The sequence below is a fragment of the Somniosus microcephalus genome, chromosome 8, assembly GCF_052327205.1.
Source record: "Somniosus microcephalus isolate GS21.2 chromosome 8, FLI_Smic_1.0, whole genome shotgun sequence".
NCBI lineage: Eukaryota > Metazoa > Chordata > Chondrichthyes > Squaliformes > Somniosidae > Somniosus > Somniosus microcephalus.
In genome coordinates, this window is record NC_140994.1 from 107,177,348 (window position 1) to 107,204,073 (window position 26,726).

Here is a 26,726-nt window from a genome sequence, read left to right on the forward strand (position 1 = left end):
CACACCCCGAATCACCCCATCACACACACCCCGAATCACCACATCACACACACCCCGAATCACCCCTCACACACACCCTGAATCTCCACATCACACACCCCGAATCACCCCATCACACACCCCGAATCACCCCATCACACACCCCGAATCACCCCATCACACACACCCCGAATCACATCACACACACCCCGAATCACATCACACACACCCCGAATCACCCCATCACACACCCCGAATCACCCCATCACACACACCCCGAATCACATCACACACACCCCGAATCACATCACACACACCCCGAATCACCCCTCACACACACCCCGAATCACATCACACACACCCCGAATCACATCACACACACCCCGAATCACCACATCACACACACCCCGAATCACGTCACACACACCCCGAATCACCCCATCACACACACCCCGAATCACCACATCACACACACCCCGAATCACATCACACACACCCCGAATCACATCACACACACCCCGAATCACCCCTCACACACACCCAGAATCACATCACACACACCCCGAATCACCCCGCACACACACCCGAAACACCCCATCACACACACACCGAATCACATCACACACACCCCGAATCATATCACACACACCCCGAATCATCACATCACACACACCCCAAATCATCACATCACACTCCATAGACCCAGTAATTGGATCAGTCTCTCAGTGTAACCCCATAGACCCAGTAATAGGATCAGTCTCACATGTGTAACCCCATAGGCCCAGTAATAGGATCAGTCTCTCAGTGTAACCCCATAGACCAGTAAGAGGATCAGTCTCTCAGTGTAACCTCATAGACCAGTAATAGGATCAGTCTCTCAGTGTAACCCCATAGACCAGTAAGAGGATCAGTCTCTCAGTGTAACCTCATAGACCAGTAATAGGATCAGTCTCTCAGTGTAACCTCATAGACCAGTAATAGGATCAGTCTCTCAGTGTAACCCCATAGACCAGTAAGAGGATCAGTCTCTCAGTGTAACCTCATAGACCAGTAATAGGATCAGTCTCTCAGTGTAACCCCATAGACCAGTAATAGGATCAGTCTCTCAGTGTAACCCCATAGGCCCAGTAATAGGATCAGTCTCTCAGTGTAACCTGCATCGGACCTGCGAGGGAGCAGTGAGGCGAGGTATGAAACCGGCTGATTCAGCGAGGCCCGACCAGAGCAACGGACCTGCAAGGGAGCAGTGAGGCGAGGTATAAAACCGGCTGATTCAGCGAGGCCCGACCAGAGCATCGGACCTGCGAGGGAGCAGTGAGGCGAGGTATAAAACCGGCTGATTCAGCGAGGCCCGACCAGAGCATCGGACCTGCGAGGGAGCAGTGAGGCGAGGTATAAAACCGGCTGATTCAGCGAGGCCCGACCAGAGCATCGGACCTGCGAGGGAGCAGTGAGGCATACCAATTCAGCAGCAGGGGAGAGAGGTAAAAAGTAATCCAAGTGTGACGTCACCAGGAAGCAGGTAAGCGATTGGTTGGTGAGTATTTCTTTCTTCTTTTCATTACAAGCTTAAATTCTGCGGTTTATATTTTCTAGGGTCTCTGTGGTGTAGTGGGGACAGTTGGTAAATAAGCGCCCTAGAGTATATCTTTAACTGGTGGTATTGAATTAATTAAAATTAATTAAAGGGGGTAAGTCATGCCAGGAGAGCCCAGCCCCGTGCTATGCTCCTCTTGCTCTATGTGGGAATTCAGGGACGCTGCCAGTGTCCCTGACGACCACGTGTGCCAGAAATGCATCCAGCTGCAGCTACTAACGGGCCGTATTGAGGCGCTGGAGCTGCGGATGGATGGGTTGTGGAGCATTCACGATGCTGAGAGGGTCGTGGATTACACGTTTGATGAGTTGGTCACGCCTCAGGTTAGGGCTGCACAGGCAGAAGGGAAATGGGTGACCACCAGGCGGAGCAATCGAAGCAGGCAGGTAGTGCAGGGGACCCCTGTGGCCATCCCCCTTTCAAACAGGTATACCAATTTGGATACTGTTGAGGGGGATGACTCACCAGGGAAGGCAGCAGCAGCCAACTTCCTGGCACCAGGGATGCTTCTGCTGCGCAGGAAGGGAGGATAAAGAGTGGGAGAGCAATAGTGGTAGGGGATTCTATCGTAAGGGGAACAGATAGGTGTTTCTGTGGCCGTAGACGTGACTCCAGGATGGTTTGTTGCCTCCCTGGTGCCAGGGTCAAGGATGTCACTGAACGGCTGCAGGGCATTCTGAAGGGGGAGGGTGAATAGGCAGATGTCGTGGTTCACATTGGGACCAACGACATAGGTAGGAAGAGGGATGAGGTCCTGCAGCAAGAATTTAGGGAGCTAGGTAGCAGATTAAAGAGTAGGACCTCACAGGTTGTAATCTCTGGATTACTCCCGGAGCCACGTGCTAGTGAGTACAGGAATAGGAAGATAGAACAGATGAATGCGTGGCTAAAGAGTTGGTGCAGGAGGGAGGGCTTTAGTTTCCTAGATCACTGGGCCTGCTTCTGGGGAAGGTGGGACTTGTACAAGTCGGACAGGTTCCACCTGAGCCAGAGCGGGACAAATATCCTTGCGGGGAGGTTTGCTAGCACTGTTCGGGGGAGTTTAAACTAAAATGGCAGGGGGTTGGGAACCTGAGCAGGGAGACAGAGGAAAGGGAAACAGGGATAAAAGCAAAAGATAGGAAGGAGAAAAACAAAAGTGGCAGTCAGAGAAATCAACGGTTTAAATCCAATGTGGCCACAGTAAATAATAATTCTAATAGGTCTAAGAGCGTTAAAAAAACAAGCCTGAAGGCTTTGTGTCTTAATGCGAGGAGCATTTGTAATAAGGTGGACGAATTGGCTGCGCAAATAGAGGTAAACGAATATGATTTGGTTGGGATTACGGAAACGTGGCTCAAGGATGGCCAAGACTGGGAACTCAACATCCAGGGGTATTCGATATTCAGGAAAGATAGGCAAAAAGGAAAGGGAGGTGGGGTAGCATTACTGGTTAAAGAAGGGATTAATACAATTGTAATGAAGGATATTAGCTCTGATGATGTGGAATCTGTATGGGTAGAATTGAGAAATACTAAGGGGGAAAAAACATTAGTGGGAGTGGTATATAGACCTCCAAACAGTAAGGCGGAGGTTGGGGATGGCATTAAAAGGGAAATTAAAGAAGCGTGCAATAAGGGCACAGCAGTCATCATGGGTGACTTTAATCTACATATAAAGTGGGCCAACCAAATTAGTAACAATACTGTGGAGGAGGAATTCCTGGAGTGTTTACGGGATGGTTTCCTGGACCAATATGTCGAGGAACCAACCAGAGATCAGGCCATCTTAGACTGGGTATTATGTAACGAGAAAGGATTAATTAGCAATCTTGTTGTACGAGGCCCCTTGGGTCAGAGCGATCATAATATGATCGAATTCTTCATTAAGACGGAGAATTAAGTAGTTGACTCAGAGACAAGGGTCCTCAATTTAAATAAAGGAAACTACGATGGTCTGAGGAGCGAGTTGGGTAGGATTGATTGGGGAATGGCACTCAAAGGGTTGACGGTGGATAGGCAATGGCAAACATTCAAAGACCGAATGGATGAGCTACAGAATTTGTTCATCCCAGTTTGGCATAAAAAATAAAACAAAAAAGGTGACTCAACCGTGGCTAACAAGGGAAATTAGGGATAGCATAAGATCCAAGGAGAGGACATATAAATTGGCCAGAAAAAGCAATAATCCTGAGGATTGGGAGCAGTTTAGGAGTCAACAAAGGAGGACAAAGGGATTAATTAAGAAAGGGAAAATAGAATATGAGTGTAAGCTAGCAGGGAACATAAAAACTGACTGTAAAAGCTTTTATAGATATGTGAAGAGAAAAAGATTGGTGAAGTGAAGCGCAGGTCCCTTGCAGTCAGAATCAGGGGAATTTATAATGGGAAACAAGGAAATGGCTGACCAACTAAATACATACTTTGGTTCTGTCTTCACAAAGGAGGACACAAGTAACCTCCCAGAGATGCCGGGGAACATAGGGTCTGATGAAAGGGAGGAACTGAAAGAAATCAGTATTTGTAGGGAAATGGTGTTAGGAAAATTGATGGGACTGAAGGCCGATAAATCCCCAGGGCCTGATGGTCTACATCCCAGGGTACTTAAGGAAGTGGCCCTAGAGATAGTAGATGCATTGCTGGTCATCTTCCAGAACTCAACAGACTCTGGAACAGTACCCATGGATTGGAGGGTAGCTAATGTTACCCCACTATTCAAAAAAGGTGGTAGAGAAAAAGCGGAGAATTATAGCCCGGTAAGCCTGACATCGGTAGTGGGGGAAATGCTACAGTCTATTATAAAAGATGTAATAGCAGAGCACTTGGAAAGCAGTGACAGGATCGGACAAAGTCAACATGGATTTACAAAAGGTAAATCATGCTTGACTAATCTACTGGAATTTTTTGAGGATGTAACTGGTAAAATAGATAAGGGAGAACCAGTGAATGTGGTGTATTTGGACTTTCAGAAGGCTTTCGATAAGGTCCCACATAAGAGATTAGCGTGCAAAATTAAGGCACATGGGATTGGGGGCAAGGTATTGACTTGGATAGAGAACTGGTTGGCGGACAGAAAGCAGAGAGTTGGAATAAACGGGTCGTTTTCCGAGTGGCAGGCAGTGACTAGTGGGGTACCGCAAGGATCGGTCCTAGGACCCCAGCTGTTCACAATATATATTAATGATCTGGACGAGGGAATTGGATGTAATATCTCCAAATTTGCAGACACGACAAAGCTGGGCGGGAGGGTAAGCTGTGAGGAGGATGTCGTGAAACTCCAGTACGATTTGGACAGGTTGGGTGATTAGGCAGAAACATGGCAAATGCACTATAATGTGGATAAATGTGAGGTTATCCACTTTGGTGGCAAAAACAGGAAGGCAGATTATTATTTGAATGGCAATAGATTGGGAGAAGGGGAAGTGCAACGAGACCTGGGTGTTATTGTGCACCAGTCGCTGAAGGTAAGCATGCAGGTGCAGCAGGCGGTTAAGAAGGCAAATTGTATGTTGGCCTTCGTAGAAAGAGGGTTCGAGTATAGGAACAAGGATGTCTTGCTACAGTTGTACAGGGCCTTGGTGAGGCCGCACCTTGAGTATTGTGTGCAGTTTTGGTCGCCTTACCTGAGGAAGGACGTTCTTGCCATGGAGGGAGTGCAGCGAAGATTCACCAGGCTGATACCTGGGATGGCAGGAATGACGTATGAGGAGAGATTGTGTCGATTGGGCTTATACTCACTGGAGTTTAGAAGATTGAGAGGGGATCTCATCGAAACCTGTAAAATTCTGTCAGGAAGGATGTTTCTGATGGCCGGGGAGTCCAGAACCAGGGGTCATAGTCTAAGGATAAGGGGTAAGCCATTTAGGACTGAAATGAGAAGGAATTTCTTCACCCAGAGAGTGGTGAACCTGTGGAATTCTCTACCACAGAGGGCGGTGGAGGCCAGTTCATTAAATATATTCAAGAAAGAGTTGGATATATTTCTTGAGGCAAAAGGGATCAAGGGATATGGGGAGAAGGCAGGGACAGGGTACTGAATTTGGATGATCAGCCATGATCTCATTGAATGGCGGACCAGGCTCGAAGGGCCAAATGGCCTACTCCTGCTCCTATCTTCTATGTTTCTATGTAACCCCATAGACCCAGTAATAGGATCAGTCTCTCAGTGTAACCCCATAGACCAGTAATAGGATCAGTCTCTCAGTGTAACCCCATAGACGCAGTAATAGGATCAGTCGCTCACTCTGAACCTACGTGAAACTTTCCGTTTGGATAAATTCCCTCGTTGTGACTCCGGAGTTTCTAGCTGTGAAAAGAGATTAAATAAATGAGTCATCATCCACCGGTCCTTCTCTCTGTCTGTCTCTGTCTCTCTCCCTGTCCGTCTCCCTCTCTCCATCAGTCAGTCAGTCCCTCTCCCTGTCGCGCTCCCCCTCTCCCTGTCCCTGTCGCTCTCCCCCTCTCCCTGTCGCTGTCGCTTTCCCCCTCTCCCTGTCACTCTCCCCCTCTCCCTGTCGCTGTCGCTTTCCCCCTCGCCCTGTCGCTCTCCCCCTCTCCCTCTCCTGTCGGTCTCCCCCTCTCCTTCTCCTGTCGGTCTCCCCCTCTCCCTCTCTTTCTCTCTCTGTCCATCACTCTCCCCGTCAGTCAGTCGTTCTCCCTCTGACCCTATCAGTCAGTCTCCCTCTCTGTCTCCCCTGCTCCGTCAGTCTGTATGTCTCTATCCCTCCGTCAGTCTGTCTCCCTTTCTCCCTGTTTGTCACACTCTCTCGCTATCTATCAGTCTGTCTGTCTCGCTCTCAATGTAAGTTTCCACCTGTCAGTCAGTCACTCTGTGTGTCTCTCTCTCCCCCGGTCTGTCAGTCTGTCCACGTCACTCCCTTTCAGTCAGTCACCCTCTCCCCCTATCTATCAGTCTGTCTCCCTAGCATTCTATCTCCCTCTCTTCCAGTCAGTCTCCCTCTCTCCTTGTCTGCCTGTCTCTCTCTCACTGTCAATCAGTCTGTCTCCCTCCATCTGTCAGTTAGTCTGTCACCCTCGCTCCGTCTGTCTGTCAGTTAGTCACCCTCTCCCTGTCTCAGTCTGTCACTTTCTCTCCCTGTCTTTCAGTCTGTCTCCCTCTCTCCCTGTCTGTCAGTGTCAGCTGTGACTCAATTGGTAGCACCCTTGCTTCTGAGTCAGAATGTTGTGGGTTCAAGTCCCACTCCAGGGCCTTGAGCACATAAAGCTAGGCTGACACTGCAGTGCAGTGCTGAGGGAGTGCTGCACTGTAAGAGGTGCCGTCTTTCGGAGGAGACGTTAAACTGAGGCCCCGTCTGCCCTCCCAGGTGGACGTAAAAGATCCCATGGCACTATTTCAAAGAAGGGCAGGGGAGTTCTGCCCGATGTCCTGGTCAATATTTATCCCTCAACCAACGTAACAAAAACAGATTATCTGGTCATTATCACATTGTGGGACCTTGCTGTGCGCAAATTGGCTGCCGCTTTTCCCACATTACAACAGTGACCACACTTCAAAAGTACTTGATTGACTGTAAAGCGCTTTGCGACATCCGGTGGTCATGAAAGGCTGTCAGTCTGTCTCTCTCTCTCCCCGTCTGTCAGTTTGTCTCTCACTCTCCATCTGTCAGTCTCTCTCTCTCCCAACGTCTGTAAGTCTGTCTACCTCATTCCCTGTCTGTCAGTATGTCTCATTCTCCCTGCCTGCCTCTCTCTCTCTCTCTCTCTCTCACGCTCCGCCTCTCTCTGTCACACGCTCTCTAACGCTCTGCCTCTCTCTCTCACGTTCCGCCCATCTCTCTCACTCTCTCTCTCACACTCCGCCTCTCTCTCTCTCTCTCTCACGCTCCGCCTCTCTCTCTCTCTCTCTCTCACACTCCGCCTCTCTCTCTCTCTCACGCTCCGCCTCTCTCTCTCTCTCTCTCACACTCCTCCTCTCTCTCTCTCTCTCTCACGCTCCACCTCTCTCTCTCTCTCTCACTCCGTCTCTCTCTCTCACGCTCCGCCTCTCTCTCTCTCTCTCTCACACTCCGCCTCTCTCTCTCTCTCTCTCTCACGCACCGCCTCTCTCTCTCTCTCTCTCACACTCCGCCTCTCTCTCTCTCTCTCACGCTCCGCCTCTCTCTCTCTCTCTCACGCTCCGCCTCTCTCTCTCTCTCTCACGCTCCGCCTCTCTCTCTCTCACGCTCCGCCTCTCTCTCTCTCTCTCTCTCTCTCACGCTCCACCTCTCTCTCTCTCTCACGCTCCGCCTCTCTCTCTCTCTCTCTCACGCTCCGCCTCTCTCTCTCTCTCTCACACTCCGCCTCTCTCTCTCTCTCACGCTCCGCCTCTCTCGCTCTCTCTCTCACACTCCGCCTCTCTCTCTCTCTCTCTCTCTCTCACACTCCGCCTCTCTCTCTCTCTCTCTCACGCTCCGCCTCTCTCTCTCTCTCTCTCACGCTCCGCCTCTCTCTCTCTCTCTCTCACGCTCCGCCTCTCTCTCTCTCTCTCTCACACTCCGCCTCTCTCTCTCTCTCACACTCCGCCTCTCTCTCTCACACTCCGCCTCTCTCTCTCTCTCACGCTCCACCTCTCTCTCTCTCTCTCTCACGCTCCGCCTCTCTCTCTCTGTCTCTCACGCTCCGCCTCGCTCTCTCTCTCTCTCTCACGCTCCGCCTTTCTCTCTCTCTCTCTCACACTCCGCCTCTCTCTCTCACGCTCCGCCTCTCTCTCTCTCTCTGACGCTCCGCCTCTCTCTCTCTCTCACACTCCGCCTCTCTCTCTCTCTCTCTCTCTCTCTCTCACGCTCCGGCTCTCTCTCTCTCTCTCTCTCTCTCACACTCCGCCTCTCTCTCTCTCTCTCTCTCTCTCTCACACTCCGCCTCTCTCTCTCTCTCACACTCCATCTCTCTCTCTCTCTCTCTCTCACACTCCGCCTCTCTCTCTCTCTCTCATGCTCCGCCTCTCCAATTCCAATTCCAATTCCAATTCAAATGCTTTATTGGCATGAAAGTTTACAGAGAACCATATTGCCAAAGCTTACATAGCAAAAAGGTACAGTTTTCCAACATTCTGTAGGTGTCAATCGATTTGACATTTGTTGGGTACATACAGTATTACTTTTAAACAATATTAATTTTAAACAGTCTTTGTACTTCATTTGGTACGTTCAATATTAATTTTAAACAGTCTTAATTTTAAACAGTCCTCAGGTTGTGACATGTTGTTACATATTTGGCCCCAAGGTATGGTCTGTCTCCTTCTCCTAGGAATAATCTCAATTTTGACAGGTCATCCAATTCTTTGAAATCTGGGGTTGTTTGGCTGAGCTTGTCAAATAATATGTTTCTTGTTGTGTTGAATTTTTCGCATTTTAGGAGGAAATGCATCTCTGTCTCAACCTCGCCGGCCAGACATTGATCACATATTCTATTCTCTCTAGGCTGCCAGGATTTCTTGTATCTTCCTTTTTCAATTGCCAGTTGGTGGTCGCTTAGTCTGTACCTGGTGAGGGTCTGTCTCTGTTTTGTGTCTCTGATGGTCGAGAGATAGTCTGCCAGTTTATATTCTCTTTTTAGGGCCCGGTAACATTCTAATCTGCTTTGGCTTTTGGTTACATTGTTCCAATGTTCCAGGTAGGTTTATTTGCATTGTTTAATGATTTGGTTCACTCGGATTGGTGTTTGGACGGCAGTGTTGGTCTGGGACTGGTCAGGGTCCGGCTGAGTAGGAGTACTTATTTTCAGTAGCAGCTGACTCAGGGGACTCTTTTCTGGGTTTAGCTCTTGGGTCTGGAAGGCTTTAAAATGAAGGGTGTCTGGGGAGCTAGATTTGAGGTGATTTAGGAAGTTTAGTGCTCGTTTGTGGATGTTTATTATCAGTGGGTATCTGCCTAGTTCGGCTCTGCATGCATTTGTTGGTGTTTTCCTTTGGGTGCGAAGGATGCTTCGGCAAAATTCTGCATGTAGGGCTTCTATTGTGTGTTTTTCCCATTTAGTGTAGCTATGGTGATTGAGCGGGCCCCATACTTCACTACCGTACAGCGCAATGGGCAGGATTATGCTGTCAAATATTTTGAGCCAGATTTTGATTGGGATTTGGATGTTGTAGAATTTTCTTTTTATTGCATATAGGGCTCTTCGGGCTTTTTCTTTTAGTGCATTCACTGCTATGCTGAAGCTCCCTGATGCTGTAATGGTTAGACCAAGGTAAGTGTAGCTCATAGTCATAGAGTCATAGAGTTTTACAGCACAGAAAGAGGCCCTTCGGCCCATCGTGTCAGCGCCGCCCATCCCTCCCTGTCCAGTCTAATCCCATTTTCCAGCATTTGGTCCATAGCCTTGTATGCAATGGCATTTCAAGTGCTCATCCAAATGCTTCTTGAATGTTGTGAGGGTTCCTGCCTCTACCACCCTTTCAGGCAGTGAGCTCCAGCTTCCAACCACCCTCTGGGTGAAAAAGTTCCTCCTCAAATCCCCCCTAAATCTCCTGCCCCTTACCCTGAATCTGTGCCCCCTTGTTATTGACCCCCCTACTAAGGGGAAAAGTTCCTCTTTATCTACCCTATCTATGCCCCTCATCATTTTGTACACCTCAATCAGGTCCCCCCTCAGCCTCCTTTGCTCCAAGGAAAACAACCCCAGCCTGTTGAGTCTTTCTTCATAGCTGAGGCGCTCCGTCCCAGGTAACATCCTGGTGAATCTTCTCTGCACCCTCTCCAAAGCAATCACATCCTTCCTATAGTGAGGTGACCAGAACTGCACACAGTACTCCAGCTGTGGCCTCACCAGCGTTTTGTACAGCTCCATCATAACCTCCCTGCTCTTATATTCTATGCCTCGGCTAATGAAGGCAAGTATCCCATAAGCCTTTTTAACCACCTTATCTACCTGTTCCGCTGCCTTCAGGGATCTATGTACATGTACACCAAGGTCCCTCTGACCCTCTGTACTTCCTAGGGTCCTACCACTCATTGTGTATTCCCTTGCCTTATTTGTCCGTCCAAAATGCATCACCTCGCACTTTTCCGGGTTAAATTCCATTTGCCACTTTTCCGCCCATCTGACCAACCCGCTAATATCGTCCTGTAGCCTGAGGCTTTCCTCCTCGCAATTTACCACCCCACCAATTTTCGTGTCATCCGCGAACTTACTGATCATACCCTTTACATTCTCATCCAAATCATTAATGTAGATCACAAACAGCAAGGGACCCAGCACCGATCCCTGAGGTACCCCACTGGACACAGGCTTCCAGTCACAAAAGCAACCTTCGACCATCACCCTCTGCCTCCTGCCACTCAGCCAGTTTAGGATCCAACGCGCCAAGGCCCCCTGGATCCCATGGGCTCTTACCTTCTTGACCAGTCTCCTATGCGGGACCTTGTCAAAAGCTTTACTGAAGTCCATGTAAACCACATCCACAGCATTTCCCTCATCCACACACCTAGTCACCCCCTCGAAAAATTCAATCAGATTGGTCAGACATGATTTACCCTTGACAAAGCCATACTGACTATCCCCGATTAATCCTTGCCTCTCCAAGTGGAGACTAATTTTGTCCCTCAGAATTTTTTCCAATAATTTCCCTACCACAGATGTTAGGCTCACTGGCCTGTAATTCCCTGGTTTATCCCTGCTACCCTTCTTGAATAATGGCACTACGTTAGCTGTTCTCCAGTCCTCTGGTACATCCCCTGTGGCCAGAGAGGTTCTGAAAATTTGTGCCAGAGCCCCTGCAATCTCCTCCTTTGCCTCACACAACAGCCTGGGATACATCTCGTCCGGGCCTGGGGATTTATCCACTTTTTGGACTGCTAAAACCGCTAGTACCTCCTCCCTCTCGATGCTAATATGTCCTATGATGGTATCACTGAGAGTAAACTGGTATTTGTTTTCCTGACACCTGGGCCTTTTTTGAAAAATCATGATGTTGGTTTTCTTTAGATTTACTGTTAGGGCCCAATTTTGGCAGTATTTGTCGAGTAGGTCTAGTTGTTGCTGTAATCCCTGTTCTGTGGGAGACAGCAGAACCAGGTCATCCGCATAGAACAGGGATTTCACTTCTCCATCCAGGAGACAGAGACCCGGTGACTCGCTTTTCTCCAGCATGTCTGCTAATTCATTTATGTATATGTTGAACAGGGTCGGGCTCAAATTGCAGCCCTGCCGGACGCCTCTTCTCTGGGTGAAGAAATCGGTGCGTTTGTCTCCAATTTTGACCCCGCATTTGTTTTTCAGATACATCAATTTAATAAGGTCATAGACTTTGCCCCCTATTCCACACTGAAGAAGTTTATAATAGAGCCCTTCGTGCCAGATAGAGTCAAAGGCTTTCTTGAAGTCAATGAAACAAGCGAATATTTTCCCATTTTTTGTTTGGTGTATATGTTTTTCAATGAGAGTGTGAAGGGTATAGATATGGTCGGTGGTGCGGTGTTTTGGAAGAAAGCCTATTTGATTTTTTCTAAGGATATTATGTTTGTTAAGAAAATCCAGTAATCTACTATTTAGAATACTGCAGAATAACTTCCCTAGACAACTGTTGACACAGATGCCGTGGTAGTTATTTGGGTCTGATTTGTTTCCACTTTTATATATGGGAGAGATGAGTCCTTGGCACCAGATATCGGGAAAACAGCCTGAACGTAATATGATGTTGAATAACTTGAGTACAGCACCCTGCATCTCCATACTGCTGAACTTGAGCATTTCATTTTTGATGTTGTCTGGACCACAGGCTTTCTTTAGGTGGAGAGATTTTGTTTTTGTGGCTAGTTCTTTCCATGTGATTGGGGAGTCTAGAGGGTTTTGGTTGTCTTTAATTGTTGCTTCTAATGTGTGGAGTTTTTCTGTGATATGATGTTGACTTGGGTTTGTTTCGTTTATTGGGATGTCTTTGTAGAGGTTTTCAAAATGTGTTCTCCAGATGTCGCCATCTTGGATTGGTAATGCTTGCAATTGTGTTGTACTCAGGTTATTCCACATATCCCAGAATTGATTTGGATTAATGGAGTTTTCAATTTCTTCGAGTATTTTGTGGGTATAATTTTGTGTTTTTTTACTAATGGTGTGTTTATATCTTTTGAGGGTCTCATTGTACCTAATACGTAGGTCTGGATTGTTTGGTTGGCGATGCTTTTGGTTTGATATTTTTCTCAGGTCTTTTCTGGCATTTTTGCATTCGTGGTCAAACCATTTCTCATTTTTATTTTGTCTTTTGTAACGTTTCCTCTTCTGTTTCACAAGGTCGGCTTTTACAGCTGCCTCATGGAAGATCATATTTATATCATCTATGGCCATGTTTACACCATCTCTGGTGATCTCATATAGATTTTCTTTAAATTTTGATATTTTACTTGTGAGATCAGGTGAATTTAGTGCTGTGATGAATTTATCTCCACTGTCTGGGGCCCATCTGTATGTCTGGTTTATTTTATGGAGCTTACTGGGTTCCTTTTCTGTGTCTGCAGTTTGGGCAGAACGTTTAAGGTACACATTTATTTGGTTATGGTCTCTGTCTCTCTCTCACTCTCTCTCTCTCACGCTCCACCTCTCTCTCTCTCTCTCTCTCACACTCCGCCTCTCTCTCTCTCACGCTCCGCCTCTCTCTCTCTCTCTCACGCTCCGTCTCTCTCTCTCTCTCTCACACTCCGCCTCTCTCTCTCTCTCTCTCATGCTCCGCCTCTCTCTCTCTCACGCTCCGCCTCTCTCTCTCTCTCTCTCTCACGCTCCGCCTCTCTCTCTCTCTCTCTCTCTCACGCTCCGCCTCTCTCTCTCTCACGCTCCGCCTCTCTCTCTCTCTCTCTCTCTCACGCTCCGCCTCTCTCTCTCTCTCTCTCACGCTCCGCCTCTCTCTCTCTCACGCTCCGCCTCTCTCTCTCTCACGCTCCGCCTCTCTCTCTCTCTCTCTCACACTCCGCCTCTCTCTCTCTCTCTCTCACACTCACACACTCCGCCTCTCTCTCTCTCTCTCTCTCACACTCCGCCTCTCTCTCTCTCTCTCTCTCTCACGCTCCGTCTCTCTCTCTCTCTCTCTCAGGCTCCGCCTCTCTCTCTCTCTCTCTCACACTCCGCCTCTCTCTCTCTCTCTCACACTCCGCCTCTCTCTCTCTCTCTCTCACGCTCCGCCTCTCTCTCTCTCTCACGCTCCGCCTCTCTCTCTCTCTCTCTCACACTCCGCCTCTCTCTCTCTCTCACACTCCGCCTCACTCTCTCTCTCTCACGCTCCGCCTCTCTCTCTCTCTCTCACGCTCCGCCTCTCTCTCTCTCACGCTCCGCCTCTCTCTCTCTCTCCCTCACTCACGCTCCGCCTCTCTCTCTCTCTCTCTCTCACGCTCCGCCTCTCTCTCTCTCTCTCTCACGCTCCGTCTCTCTCTCTCTCACGCTCCACCTCTCTCTCTCTCTCACGCTCCGCCTCTCTCTCTCTCTCACGCTCCGCCTCTCTCTCTCTCTCTCTCACGCTCCGCCTCTCTCTCGCTCTCTCTCTCACGCTCCGCCTCTGTCTCTCTCTCTCTCACACTCCGCCTCTCTCTCTCTCTCACTCTCTCTCTCTCTCTCTCTCTCTCTCTCACGCTCCGTCTCTCTCTCTCTCTCTCACGCTCCGCCTCTCTCTCTCTCTCTCTCACACTCCGCCTCTCTCTCTTTCTCTCTCTCTCTCACACTCCGCCTCTCTCTCTCTCACGCTCCGCCTCTCTCTCTCTCACGCTCCACCTCTCTCTCTCTCTCTCTCACACTCCGCCTCTCTCTCTCTCTCTCTCTCACACTCCGCCTCTCTCTCTCTCTCTCACACTCCGCCTCTCTCTCTCTCTCTCACACTCCGCCTCTCTCTCTCTCTCTCACGCTCCGCCTCTCTCTCTCTCTCTCACACTCCGCCTCTCTCTCTCTCACACGCTCCGCCTCTCTCTCTCACTCTCTCACTCCGCCTCTCTCTCTCTCTCTCTCACACTCCGCCTCTCTCTCTCTCTCTCACGCTCCGCCTCTCTCTCTCTCTCTCACACACTCCGCCTCTCTCTCTCTCACGCTCCGCCTCTCTCTCTCTCTCACACTCCGCCTCTCTCTCTCTCTCGCTCACGCTCCGCCTCTCTCTCTCTATCTCTCACACTCCGCCTCTCTCTCTCTCTCTCACGCTCCGCCTCTCTCTCTCTCTCACACGCCGCCTCTCTCTCTCATGCTCCGCCTCTCTCTCTCTCTCTCTCTCTCACGCTCCGCCTCTCTCTCTCTCGCTCTGCCTCTCTCTCTCTCTCACAATCCGCCTCTCTCTCTCTCTCTCACGCGCCGCCTTTCTCTCTCTCTCTCTCACGCTCCGCCTCTCTCTCTCTCTCTCTCTCTCTCCCTCACGCTCCGCCTCTCTCTCTCTCTCTCTCACGCTCCGCCTCTCTCTCTCTCTCTCTCACGCTCCGCCTCTCTCTCTCTCTCTCTCTCTCACGCTCCGCCTCTCTCTCTCTCTCTCACGCTCCGCCTCTCTCTCTCTCACACACTCCGCCTCTCTCTCTCTCTCTCTCTCACTCCGCCTCTCTCTCTCTCTCTCTCTCTCTCTCACGCTCCACCTCTCTCTCTCAGTTCAGTTCAGTTCAGTTCAGTTCAGTGCCTAGTTCGGCTCTGCATGCATTTGTTGGCGTTTTTCTTTCTCTCTCTCACGCTCCGCCTCTCTCTCTCTCTATCACGCTCCGCCTCTCTCTCTCTCTCTCCCACGCTTCGCCTCTCTCTCTCTCTCTCTCACTCTGCCTCTCTCTCCCTCTCTCTCACGCTCCGCCTCTCTCTCTCTCTCTCTCACGCTCCGCCTCTCTCTCTCTCTCTCACGCTCCGCCTCTCTCTCTCTCTCTCTCACGCTCCGCCTCTCTCTCTCTCTCTCTCACGCTCCGCCTCTCTCTCTCACGCTCCGCCTCTCTCTCTCTCTCACACACTCCGCCTCTCTCTCTCTCTCACACGCACCGCCTCTCTCTCTCTCTCTCTCACACTCCGTCTCTCTCTCTCTCTCTCTCACGCTCTCGCTCTCTCTCTCACGCTCCGTCTCTCTCTCTCTCTCTCTCTCACGCTCCGCCTCTCTCAGTTCAGTTCAGTTCAGTTCAAATGCTTTATTGGCATGAAAGTTTACAGAGAACCATATTGCCAAAGCTTACATAGCAAAAAGGTACAGTTTTCCAACATTCTGTAGGTGTCAATCGATTTGACATTTGTTGGGTATATACAATATTACTTTTAAACAATATTAATTTTAAACAGTCTTTCTACTTCATTTGGTACGTTCAATATTAATTTTAAACAGTCTTACTTTTAAACAGTCCTCAGGTTGTGACATGTTGTTACATATTTAGCCCCAAGGTATGGTCTGTCTCCTTCTCCTAGGACTAATCTCAATTTTGACAGATCATCCAATTCCTTGAAATCTGGGGTTGTTTGGCTTAGCTTGTTGAATAATATGTTTCTTGATGTGTTGAATTTTTCGCATTTTAGGAGGAAATGCATTTCTGTTTCAACCTCGCCAGCCAGACATTGATCGCATATTCTATTCTCTCTAGGCTGCCAGGATTTCTTGTATCTGCCTTTTTCAATTTCCAGTTGGTGGTCGCTTAGTCTGTACCTGGTGAGGGTCTGTCTCTGTTTTGTGTCTCTGATGGTCGTGAGGTAGTCTGCCAGTTTATATTCTCTTTTTAGGGCCCGGTAACATTCTAATCTGCTTTGGCTTTCGGTTATTTTGTTCCAATGTTCCAGGTAGGTTTCTTTGCATTTTTTAATGATTTGGTTCACTCGTATTGGTGTTTGGACGGCTGTGTTTGTCTGGGGCTGGTCAGGGTCCGGCTGAGTACTTAGTTTCAGTAGCAGCTGACTCAGGGGACTCTTTTCTGGGTTTAGCTCTTGGGTCTGAAAGGCTTTGAAATGAAGGGTGTCTGGGGAGCTAGATTTGAGGTGATTTAGGAAGTTTAGTGCTCGTTTTTGGATGTTTATTATCAGTGGGTATCTGCCTAGTTCGGCTCTGCATGCATTTGTTGGCGTTTTTCTTTCTCTCTCTCACGCTCCGCCTCTCTCTCTCTCTCTCACGCTCCGCCTCTCTCTCTCTCTCTCTCACGCTTCGCCTCTCTCTCTCTCTCTCTCACTCTGCCTCTCTCTCCCTCTCTCTCACGCTCCGCCTCTCTCTCTCTCTCTCTCACGCACCGCCTCTCTCTCTCTCTCTCTCACGCTCCGCCTCTCTCTCTCTCTCTCTCACGCTCCGCCTCTCTCTCTCTCTCTCTCACGCTCTGCCTCTCTCTCTCTCTCTCACACTCCGCCTCTCTCTCTCTCTCTCACGCTCCACCTCTCTCTCTCTCTCTCTCTCACGCACCGCCTCTCTCTCTCTCTCTCACACACCGCCTCTCTCTCTCTCTCTCTCACGCTCCGCCTCTCTCTCTCTCTCTCTCACGCTCCGCCTCTCTCTCTCTCTCTCTCACGCTCCGCCTCTCTCTCTCTCTCTCGCTCCACCTCTCTCTCTCTCATGCTCCGCCTCTCTCTCTCTCACGCTCCGCCTCTCTCACGCTCCGCCTCTCTCTCTCTCTCTCTCACGCTCCGCCTCGCTCTCTCTCACACTCCGCCTCTCTCTCTCTCTCTCTCACGCTCCGCCTCTCTCTCTCTCTCACGCTCCGCCTCTCTCTCTCACGCTCCGCCTCTCTCTCTCTCTCTCACGCTCCGCCTCTCTCTCTCTCACGCTCCGCCTCTCTCTCTCTCTCTCTCACACTCCGCCTCTCTCTCTCTCTTTCACGCTCCGCCTCTCTCTCTCTCTCACGCTCCGCCTCTCTCTCTCTCTCTCACGCTCCGCCTCTCTCTCTCTCTCACGCTCCGCCTCTCTCTCTCTCTCTCTCTCACACTCCGTCTCTCTCTCTCACACTCCGCCTCTCTCTCTCTCTCTCTCACACTCCGCCTCTCTCTCTCTCACGCTCCGCCTCTCTCTCTCTCACGCTCCGCCTCTCTCTCTCTCTCTCTCTCTCTCTCACGCTCCGCCTCTCTCTCTCTCTCTCTCATGCTCCGCCTCTCTCTCTCTCTCTGACGCTCCGCCTCTCTCTCTCTCTCTCACGTTCCGCCTCTCTCTCTCTCTCTCACGCTCCGCCTCTCTCTCTCTCTCTCTCACGCTCCGCCTCTCTCTCTCTCTCTCACGCTCCGCCTCTCTCTCTCTCTCACGCTCTGCCTCTCTCTCTCTCTCTCTCACGCTCCGCCTCTCTCTCTCTCTCTCTCTCTCTCACGCTCCGCCTCTCTCTCTCTCACGCTCCGCCTCTCTCTCTCTCTCTCTCACGCTCCGCCTCTCTCTCTCTCTCTCGCTCCACCTCTCTCTCTCTCATGCTCCGCCTCTCTCTCTCTCACGCTCCGCCTCTCTCACGCTCCGCCTCTCTCTCTCTCTCTCTCACGCTCCGCCTCGCTCTCTCTCACACTCCGCCTCTCTCTCTCTCTCTCTCTCACGCTCCGCCTCTCTCTCTCTCTCTCACGCTCCGCCTCTCTCTCTCACGCTCCGCCTCTCTCTCTCTCTCTCACGCTCCGCCTCTCTCTCTCTCACGCTCCGCCTCTCTCTCTCTCTCTCTCACACTCCACCTCTCTCTCTCTCTTTCACGCTCCGCCTCTCTCTCTCTCTCACGCTCCGCCTCTCTCTCTCTCTCTCACGCTCCGCCTCTCTCTCTCTCTCACGCTCCGCCTCTCTCTCTCTCACACTCCGCCTCTCTCTCTCACACTCCGCCTCTCTCTCTCTCTCTCTCACACTCCGCCTCTCTCTCTCTCACGCTCCGCCTCTCTCTCTCTCACGCTCCGCCTCTCTCTCTCTCTCTCTCTCTCATGCTCCGCCTCTCTCTCTCTCTCTGACGCTCCGCCTCTCTCTCTCTCTCTCACGTTCCGCCTCTCTCTCTCTCTCTCACGCTCCGCCTCTCTCTCTCTCTCTCTCACGCTCCGCCTCTCTCTCTCTCTCTCACGCTCCGCCTCTCTCTCTCTCTCTCACGCTCTGCCTCTCTCTCTCTCTCTCTCACGCTCCGCCTCTCTCTCTCTCTCTCTCTCTCTCACGCTCCGCCTCTCTCTCTCTCACGCTCCGCCTCTCTCGCTCTCTCTCACATTCCGCCTCTCTCTCTCTCTCTTTCTCACACTCCGCCTCTCTCTCTCTCTCTCATGCTCCGCCTCTCTCTCTCACTCTCACGCTCCGCCTCTCCCTCTCTCTCTCTCTCACGCTCCGCCTCTCTCTCTCTCTCTCTCACGCTCCGCCTCTCTCTCTCTCTCTCTCTCACGCTCCGCCTCTCTCTCTCTCACACTCCGCCTCTCTCTCTCTCTCATGCTCCGCCTCTCTCTCTCTCTCTCTCTCTCTCACGCTCCGCCCTCTCTCTCTCTCACACTCCACCTCTCTCTCTCTCTCTCACACTCCGCCTCTCTCTCTCTCTCTCTCTCACACTCCGCCTCTCTCTCTCTCTCTCTCTCACGCTCCGCCTCTCTCTCTCTCTCTCACGCTCCGCCTCTCTCTCTCTCTCACACTCCGCCTCTCTCTCTCTCTCTCTCTCACGCTCCGTCTCTCTCTCTCTCTCACGCTCCGCCTCTCTCTCTCTCTCTCTCACACTCCGCCTCTCTCTCTCTCTCTCTCTCACGCTCCGCCTCTCTCTCTCACTCTCACGCTCCGCCTCTCTCTCTCTCTCTCTCACGCTCCGCCTCTCTCTCTCCCTCTCTCACGCTCCGCCTCTCTCTCTCTCTCTCACGCTCCGCCTCTCTCTCTCCCTCTCACGCTCCGCCTCTCTCTCTCTCTCACACTCTGCCTCTCTCTCTCTCTCATGCTCCGCCTCTCTCTCTCTCTCTCTCTCACGCTCCACCCTCTCTCTCTCTCTCACACTCCGCCTCTCTCTCTCTCTCTCTCACACTCCGCCTCTCTCTCTCTCTCACACTCCGCCTCTCTCTCTCTCTCTCTCCCGCTCCACCTCTCTCTCTCTCTCTCTCTCTCACACTCCGCCTCTCTCTCTCTCTCTCTCACACTCCGCCTCTCTCTCTCTCTCTCACACTCCGCCTCTCTCTCTCTCTCTCTCACACGCTCCGCCTCTCTCTCTCTCTCTCTCTCTCTCACACTCTGTCTCTCTCTCTCTCTCTCTCACGCTCTCTCTCTCTCTCTCTCACGCTCCGTCTCTCTCTCTCACGCTCCGCCTCTCTCTCTCTCTCTCTCTCACACTCCGCCTCTCTCTCTCTCTCTCTCACGCTCCGCCTCTCTCTCTCTCTCTTACACTCCGCCTCTCCCTCTCTCTCTCTCTCTCACGCTCCGCCTCTCTCTCTCACGCTCCGCCTCTCTCTCTCTCTCTCTCACACTCCGCCTCTCTCTCTCTCTCTCTCACGCTCCGCCTCGCTCTCTCTCTCTCTCTCACACTCCGCCTCTCTCTCTCACGCTCCGCCTCTCTCTCTCTCACACTCCGCCTCTCTCTCTCTCTCTCTCACGCTCCGCCTCTCTCTCTCTCTCTCTCACACTCCGCCTCTCTCTCTCTCTCGCTCCGCCTCTCTCTCTCTCTCTCTCTCACACTCCGCCTCTCTCTCTCTCTCTCACACTCCGCCTCTCTCTCTCTCTCTCTCTCTCTCACACTCCGCCTCTCTCTCTCTCTCTCTCACACTCCGCCTCTCTCTCTCTCTCACACTCCGCCTCTCTCTCTCTCTCTCTCACTCCGCCTCTCTCTCTCTCTCTCTCACGCTCCACCTCTCTCTCTCTCTCTCTCACACTCCGCCTCTCTCTCTCTCTCTCTCACTCTCCGCCCCTCTCCAATTCCAATTCCAATTCAAATGCTTTATTGGCATGAAAGTTTACAGAGAACCATATTGCCAAAGCTTACATAGCAAAAAGGTACAGTTTTCCAACATTCTGTAGGTGTCAATCGATTTGACATTTGTTGGGTACATACAATATTACTTTTAAACAATATTAATTTTAAACAGTCTTTGTACTTCATTTGGTACGTTCAATATTAATTTTAAACAGTCTTAATTTTAAACAGTCCTCAGGTTGTGACATGTTGTTACATATTTGGCCCCAAGGTATGGTCTGTCTCCTTCTCCTAGGACTAATCTCAATTTTGACAGATCATCCAATTCCTTGAAATCTGGGGTTGTTTGGCTTAGCTTGTTGAATAATATGTTTCTTGATGTGTTGAATTTTTCGCATTTTAGGAGGAAATGCATTTCTGTTTCAACCTCGCCAGCCAGACATTGATCGCATATTCTATTCTCTCTAGGCTGCCAGGATTTCTTGTATCTGCCTTTTTCAATTTCCAGTTGGTGGTCGCTTAGTCTGTACCTGGTGAGGGTCTGTCTCTGTTTTGTGTCTCTGATGGTCGTGAGGTAGTCTGCCAGTTTATATTCTCTTTTTAGGGCCCGGTAACATTCTAATCTGCTTTGGCTGTCGGTTACTTTGTTCCAATGTTCCAGGTAGGTTTCTTTGCATTGTTTAATGATTTGGTTCACTCGGATTGGTGTTTGGACGGCTGTGTTGGTCTGGGGCTGGTCAGGGTCCGGCTGAGTACTTAGTTTCAGTAGCAGCTGACTCAGGGGACTCTTTTCTGGGTTTAGCTCTTGGGTCTGAAAGGCTTTGAAATGAAGGGTGTCTGGGGAGCTAGATTTGAGGTGATTTAGGAAGTTTAGTGCTCGTTTTTGGGTGTTTATTATCAGTGGGTATCTGCCTAGTTCGGCTCTGCATGCATTTGTTGGCGTTTATCTTTGGATGCGAAGGATGCTTCGGCAGAATTCTGCATGTAGGGCTTCTATTGTGTGTTTTTCCCATTTAGTGTAGCTTTGGTGATTTAGCGGGCCCCATACTTCACTACCGTACAGTGCAATGGGCAGGATTATGCTGTCAAATATTTTGAGCCAGATTTTGTTTGGGATTTGGATGTTGTAGAATTTTCTTTTTATTGCATATAGGGCTCTTCGGGCTTTTTATTTTAGTGCATTCACTGCGATGCTGAAGCTCCCTGATGCTGTAATAGTTAGACCAAGGTAGGTGGAGCTCATAGTGTGTCCTATAGTGGTATCACTGAGGGTAAACTGGTATTTGTTTTCCTGACATCTGGGCCTTTTTTGAAAAATCATGATGTTGGTTTTCTTTAGATTTACTGTTAGAGCCCAATTTTGGCAGTATTTGTCGAGTGGGTCTAGTTGTTGCTGTAATCCCTGTCTCTCTCTCTCTCTCACACTCCGCCTCTCTCTCTCTCTCACTCTCCGCCTCTCTCTCTCCAATTCCAATTCCAATTCAAATGCTTTATTGGCATGAAAGTTTACAGAGAACCATATTGCCAAAGCTTTCATAGCAAAAAGGTACAGTTTTCCAACATTCTGTAGGTGTCAATCGATTTGACATTTGTTGGGTACATACAATATTACTTTTAAACAATATTAATTTTAAACAGTCTTTGTACTTCATTTGGTACGTTCAATATTAATTTTAAACAGTCTTAATTTTAAACAGTCCTCAGGTTGTGACATGTTGTTACATATTTGGCCCCAAGGCATGGTCTGTCTCCTTCTCCCAGGGCTAATCTCAATTTTGACAGGTCATCCAATTCCTTGAAATCTGGGGTTGTTTGGCTTAGCTTGCTGAATAATATGTTTCTTGATGTGTTGAATTTTTCGCATTTTAGGAGGAAATGCATTTCTGTTTCAACCTCGCCAGCCAGACATTGATCGCATATTCTATTCTCTCTAGGCTGCCAGGATTTCTTGTATCTGCCTTTTTCAATTTCCAGTTGGTGGTCGCTTAGTCTGTACCTGGTGAGGGTCTGTCTCTGTTTTGTGTCTCTGATGGTCGTGAGGTAGTCTGCCAGTTTATATTCTCTTTTTAGGGCCCGGTAACATTCTAATCTGCTTTGGCTTTCGGTTATTTTGTTCCAATGTTCCAGGTAGGTTTCTTTGCATTGTTTAATGATTTGGTTCACTCGGATTGGTGTTTGGACGGCTGTGTTTGTCTGCGGCTGGTCAGGGTCCGGCTGAGTACTTATTTTCAGTAGCCTCTCTCTCTCACGCTCCGCCTCTCTCTCTCTCTCACACTCCGTCTCTCTCTCTCTTTCTCTCACGCTCCGCCTCTCTCTCTCTCTCACACTCCGCCTCTCTCTCTCTCTCTCTCTCACACGCTCCGCCTCTCTCTCTCTCTCACGCTCCGCCTCGCTCTCTCTCACGCTCCGCCTCTCTCTCTCTCTCTCTCTCTCACACTCCGCCTCTCTCTCTCTCTCTCTCTCACACTCCGCCTCTCTCAGTTCAGTTCAGTTCAGTTCAAATGCTTTATTGGCATGAAAGTTTACAGAGAACCATATTGCCAAAGCTTACATAGCAAAAAGGTACAGTTTTCCAACATTCTGTAGGTGTCAATCGATTTGACATTTGTTGGGTATATACAATATTACTTTTAAACAATATTAATTTTAAACAGTCTTTCTACTTCATTTGGTACGTTCAATATTAATTTTAAACAGTCTTACTTTTAAACAGTCCTCAGGTTGTGACATCTCTCTCTCTCTCTCTCCTTCTGTCTGTTTCCCTCTCCCATCTCTCAGTCTTGCTCACTCTCTCCATGTCACTCTCTCTCTCTCTCTATCCTTCTGTCTGTTTCCCAATTTCCAATTTCCAATTCCAATTAAAATGCTTTATTGGCATGAAAGTTTACAGAGAACCATATTGCCAAAGCTTACATAGCAAAAAGGTACAGTTTTCCAACATTCTGTAGGTGTCAATCGATTTGACATTTGTTGGGTACATACAATATTACTTTTAAACAATATTAATTTTAAACAGTCTTTGTACTTCATTTGGTACGTTCAGTATTAATTTTAAACAGTCTTAATTTTAAACAGTCCTCAGGTTGTGACATGTTGTTACATATTTGGCCCCAAGGTATGGTCTGTCTCCTTCTCCTAGGACTAATCTCAATTTTGACAGATCATCCAATTCCTTGAAATCTGGGGTTGTTTGGCTTAGCTTGTTGAATAATATGTTTCTTGATGTGTTGAATTTTTCGCATTTTAGGAGGAAATGCATTTCTGTTTCAACCTCGCCAGCCAGACATTGATCGCATATTCTATTCTCTCTAGGCTGCCAGGATTTCTTGTATCTGCCTTTTTCAATTTCCAGTTGGTGGTCGCTTAGTCTGTACCTGGTGAGGGTCTGTCTCTGTTTTGTGTCTCTGATGGTCGTGAGGTAGTCTGCCAGTTTATATTCTCTTTTAGGGCCCGGTAACATTCTAATCTGCTTTGGCTTTCGGTTATTTTGTTCCAATGTTCCAGGTAGGTTTCTTTGCATTTTTTAATGATTTGGTTCACTCGGATTGGTGTTTGGGCGGCTGTGTTGGTCTGGGGCTGGTCAGGGTCCGGCTGAGTACTTAGTTTCCGTAGCAGCTGACTCAGGGGACTCTTTTCTGGGTTTAGCTCTTGGGTCTGAAAGGCTTTGAAATGAAGGTGTGTCTGGGCTCTCTCTCTCACGTTCCGCCTGTCTCTCTCTCTCACGCTCCACCTCTCTCTCTCTCTCTCTCTCTCACGCTCCGCCTCTCTCTCTCTCTCTCACGCTCCGCCTTTCTCTCTCTCTCTCTCACGCTCCGCCTCTCTCTCTCTCTCACGCTCCGCCTCTCTCTGTCTCTCTCTCACACGCTCCGCCTCTCTCTCTCTCTATCTCACGCTCCGCCTCTCTCTCTCTCTATCACACTCCGCCTCTCTCTCTCTCTCTCTCTCACGCTCCGCCTCTCTCTCTCTCTCTCACACTCCGCCTCTCTCTCTCACGCTCCGCCTCTCTCTCTCTCTCACACTCCGCCTCTCTCTCTCTCTCTCTCTCTCACACTCCGCCTCTCTCTCTCTCTCTCTCTCACGCTCCGCCTCTCTCTCTCTCTCTCTCACGCTCCGCCTCTCTCTCTCTCTCTCACGCTCCGCCTCTCTCTCTCTCTCTCACGCTCCGCCTCTCTCTCTCTCTCTCTCACGCTCCGCCTCTCTCTCTCTCTCTCACGCTCCGCCTCTCTCTCTCTCTCTCACACTCCGCCTCTCTCTCTCTCTCTCTCACACTCCGCCTCTCTCTCTCTCACGCTCCGCCTCTCTCTCTCTCTCACGCTCCGCCTCTCTCTCTCTCTCACGCTCCGCCTCTCTCTCTCTCTCTCTCTCTCTCTCTCACGCTCCGCCTCTCTCTCTCTCTCTCTCACGCTCCGCCTCTCTCTCTCTCTCTCTCACGCTCCGCCTCTCTCTCTCTCTCTCACACTCCGCCCTCTCTCTCTCTCTCTCTCTCTCTCATGCTCCGCCTCTCTCTCTCTCTCTCACACTCCGCCTCACTCTCTTCTCTCTCTCTCACGCTCCGCCTGTCTCTCTCTCTCACGCTCCGCCTCTCTCTCTCTCTCTCTCTCTCTCTCTCACGCTCCGCCTCTCTCTCTCTCTCTCACGCTCCGCCGCTCTCTCTCTCTCTCTCACGCTCCGCCTCTCTCTCTCTCTCCCTCACGCTCCGCCTCTCAATCTCTCTCTCTCTCTCTCACACGCTCCGCCTCTCTCTCTCTCTCACGCTCCGCCTCTCTCTCTCTCTCTCTCACACTCCGCCTCTCTCGCTCTCTCTCTCACGCTCCGCCTCTCTCTCTCTCTCTCTCACACTCCGCCTCTCTCTCTCTCTCACGCTCCGCCTCTCTCTCTCTCTCTCACACTCCGCCTCTCTCTCTCTCTCTCTCACACTCCGCCTCTCTCTCTCTCTCTCTCTCTCACGCTCCGCCTCTCTCTCTCTCTCTCTCACGCTCCGCCTCTCTCTCTCTCTCTCTCACGCTCCGCCTCTCTCTCTCTCTCTCTCACAGCTCCGCCTCTCTCTCTCTCTCTCTCACGCTCCGCCTCTCTCTCTCTCTCACGCTCCGCCTCTCTCTCTCTCTCTCTCTCTCACACTCCGCCTCTCTCTCTCTCTCTCTCTCACACTCCGCCTCTCTCTCTCTCTCTCTCACTCCGCCTCTCTCTCTCTCTCTCTCACGCTCCGCCTCTCTCTCTCTCTCTCTCACAATCCGCCTCTCTCTCTCTCTCTCTCACGCTCCGCCTCTCTCTCTCTCTCACACTCACTCTCCTCCTCTCTCTCTCTCTCTCACGCTCCACCTCTCTCTCTCTCTCTCACTCCGTCTCTCTCTCTCTCTCACGCCACGCCTCTCTCTCTCTCTCTCACACTCCGCCTCTCTCTCTCTCTCTCTCTCTCACGCACCCGCCTCTCTCTCTCTCTCTCTCACGCTCCGCCTCTCTCTCTCCTCTCTCACGCTCCGCCTCTCTCCTCTCTCTCCACCGCCTCCGCCTCTCTCTCTCTCTCTCTCACGCTCCGCCTCTCTCTCTCTCTCTCTCTCACGCTCCACCTCTCTCTCTCTCTCTCACGCCTCCGCCTCTCTCTCTCTCTCTCTCTGCTCCGCCTCTCTCTCACTCTCTCTCACACGCTCCGCCTCTCTCTCTCTCTCTCACGCTCCGCCTCTCCCTCTCTCTCTCTCTCTCTCACACTCCGCCTCTCTCTCTCTCTCACGCTCCGCCTCTCTCTCTCTCTCTCTCACGCTCCGCCTCTCTCTCTCTCTCTCACGCTCCGCCTCTCTCTCACTCTCTCTCACACTCCGCCTCTCTCTCTCTCTCACACTCCGCCTCTCTCTCTCTCTCTCTCTCACGCTCCGCCTCTCTCTCTCTCACGCTCCCGCCTCTCTCTCTCTCTCTCTCTCACACTCCGCCTCTCTCTCTCTCTCTCTCTCACACTCCGCCTCTCTCTCTCTCTCTCTCTCACAGCTCCGCCTCTCTCTCTCTCTCTCACACTCCGCCTCTCTCTCTCTCTCTCTCTCACGCTCCGCCTCGTCTCTCTCTCTCTCACGCTCCGCCTCTCTCTCTCTCTCTCTCTCTCTCTCACATCCGCCTCTCTCTCTCTCTCTCTCACACTCCGCCTCTCTCTCTCTCTCTCTCTCACGCTCCGCCTCTCCTCGCCTCTCTCTCTCTCTCTCACAGCTGCCAACCTCTCTCTCTCACAGCTCCCAAGTCTCTCTCTCTCTCTGACACTCCCAATCTCTCTCTCTCTCTCACAATCTCCAATCTCTCTCTTCACTCCGCAATCTCTCTCACACTCGCCAATCTCTCTCTCTCAGCTCTCCCAATCTCTCTCTCCTCACTACTCCGCAATCTCTCTCTCTCTCACACTCCCAATCTCTCTCTCTCTCGACACTCCAATCTCTCTCTCTCTCACACGTCCCAATCTCTCTCTCCTCACACTCCCAATCTCTCCCT

General features: G+C 50.5%; 1 long non-coding RNA gene across 1 annotated transcript in view; it reads right to left on the reverse strand.

The window, feature by feature from the left end:
- The window catches only part of LOC147113746 (uncharacterized), a 119,105-nt gene that overhangs the window by 69,546 nt on the left and 22,833 nt on the right, over window positions 1-26,726 (reverse strand). The window contains exon 2 of the long non-coding RNA XR_015079265.1: window positions 5,809-5,860. This is a non-coding gene — a long non-coding RNA (uncharacterized LOC147113746). The remainder of the gene's footprint in view (window positions 1-5,808; window positions 5,861-26,726) is intronic.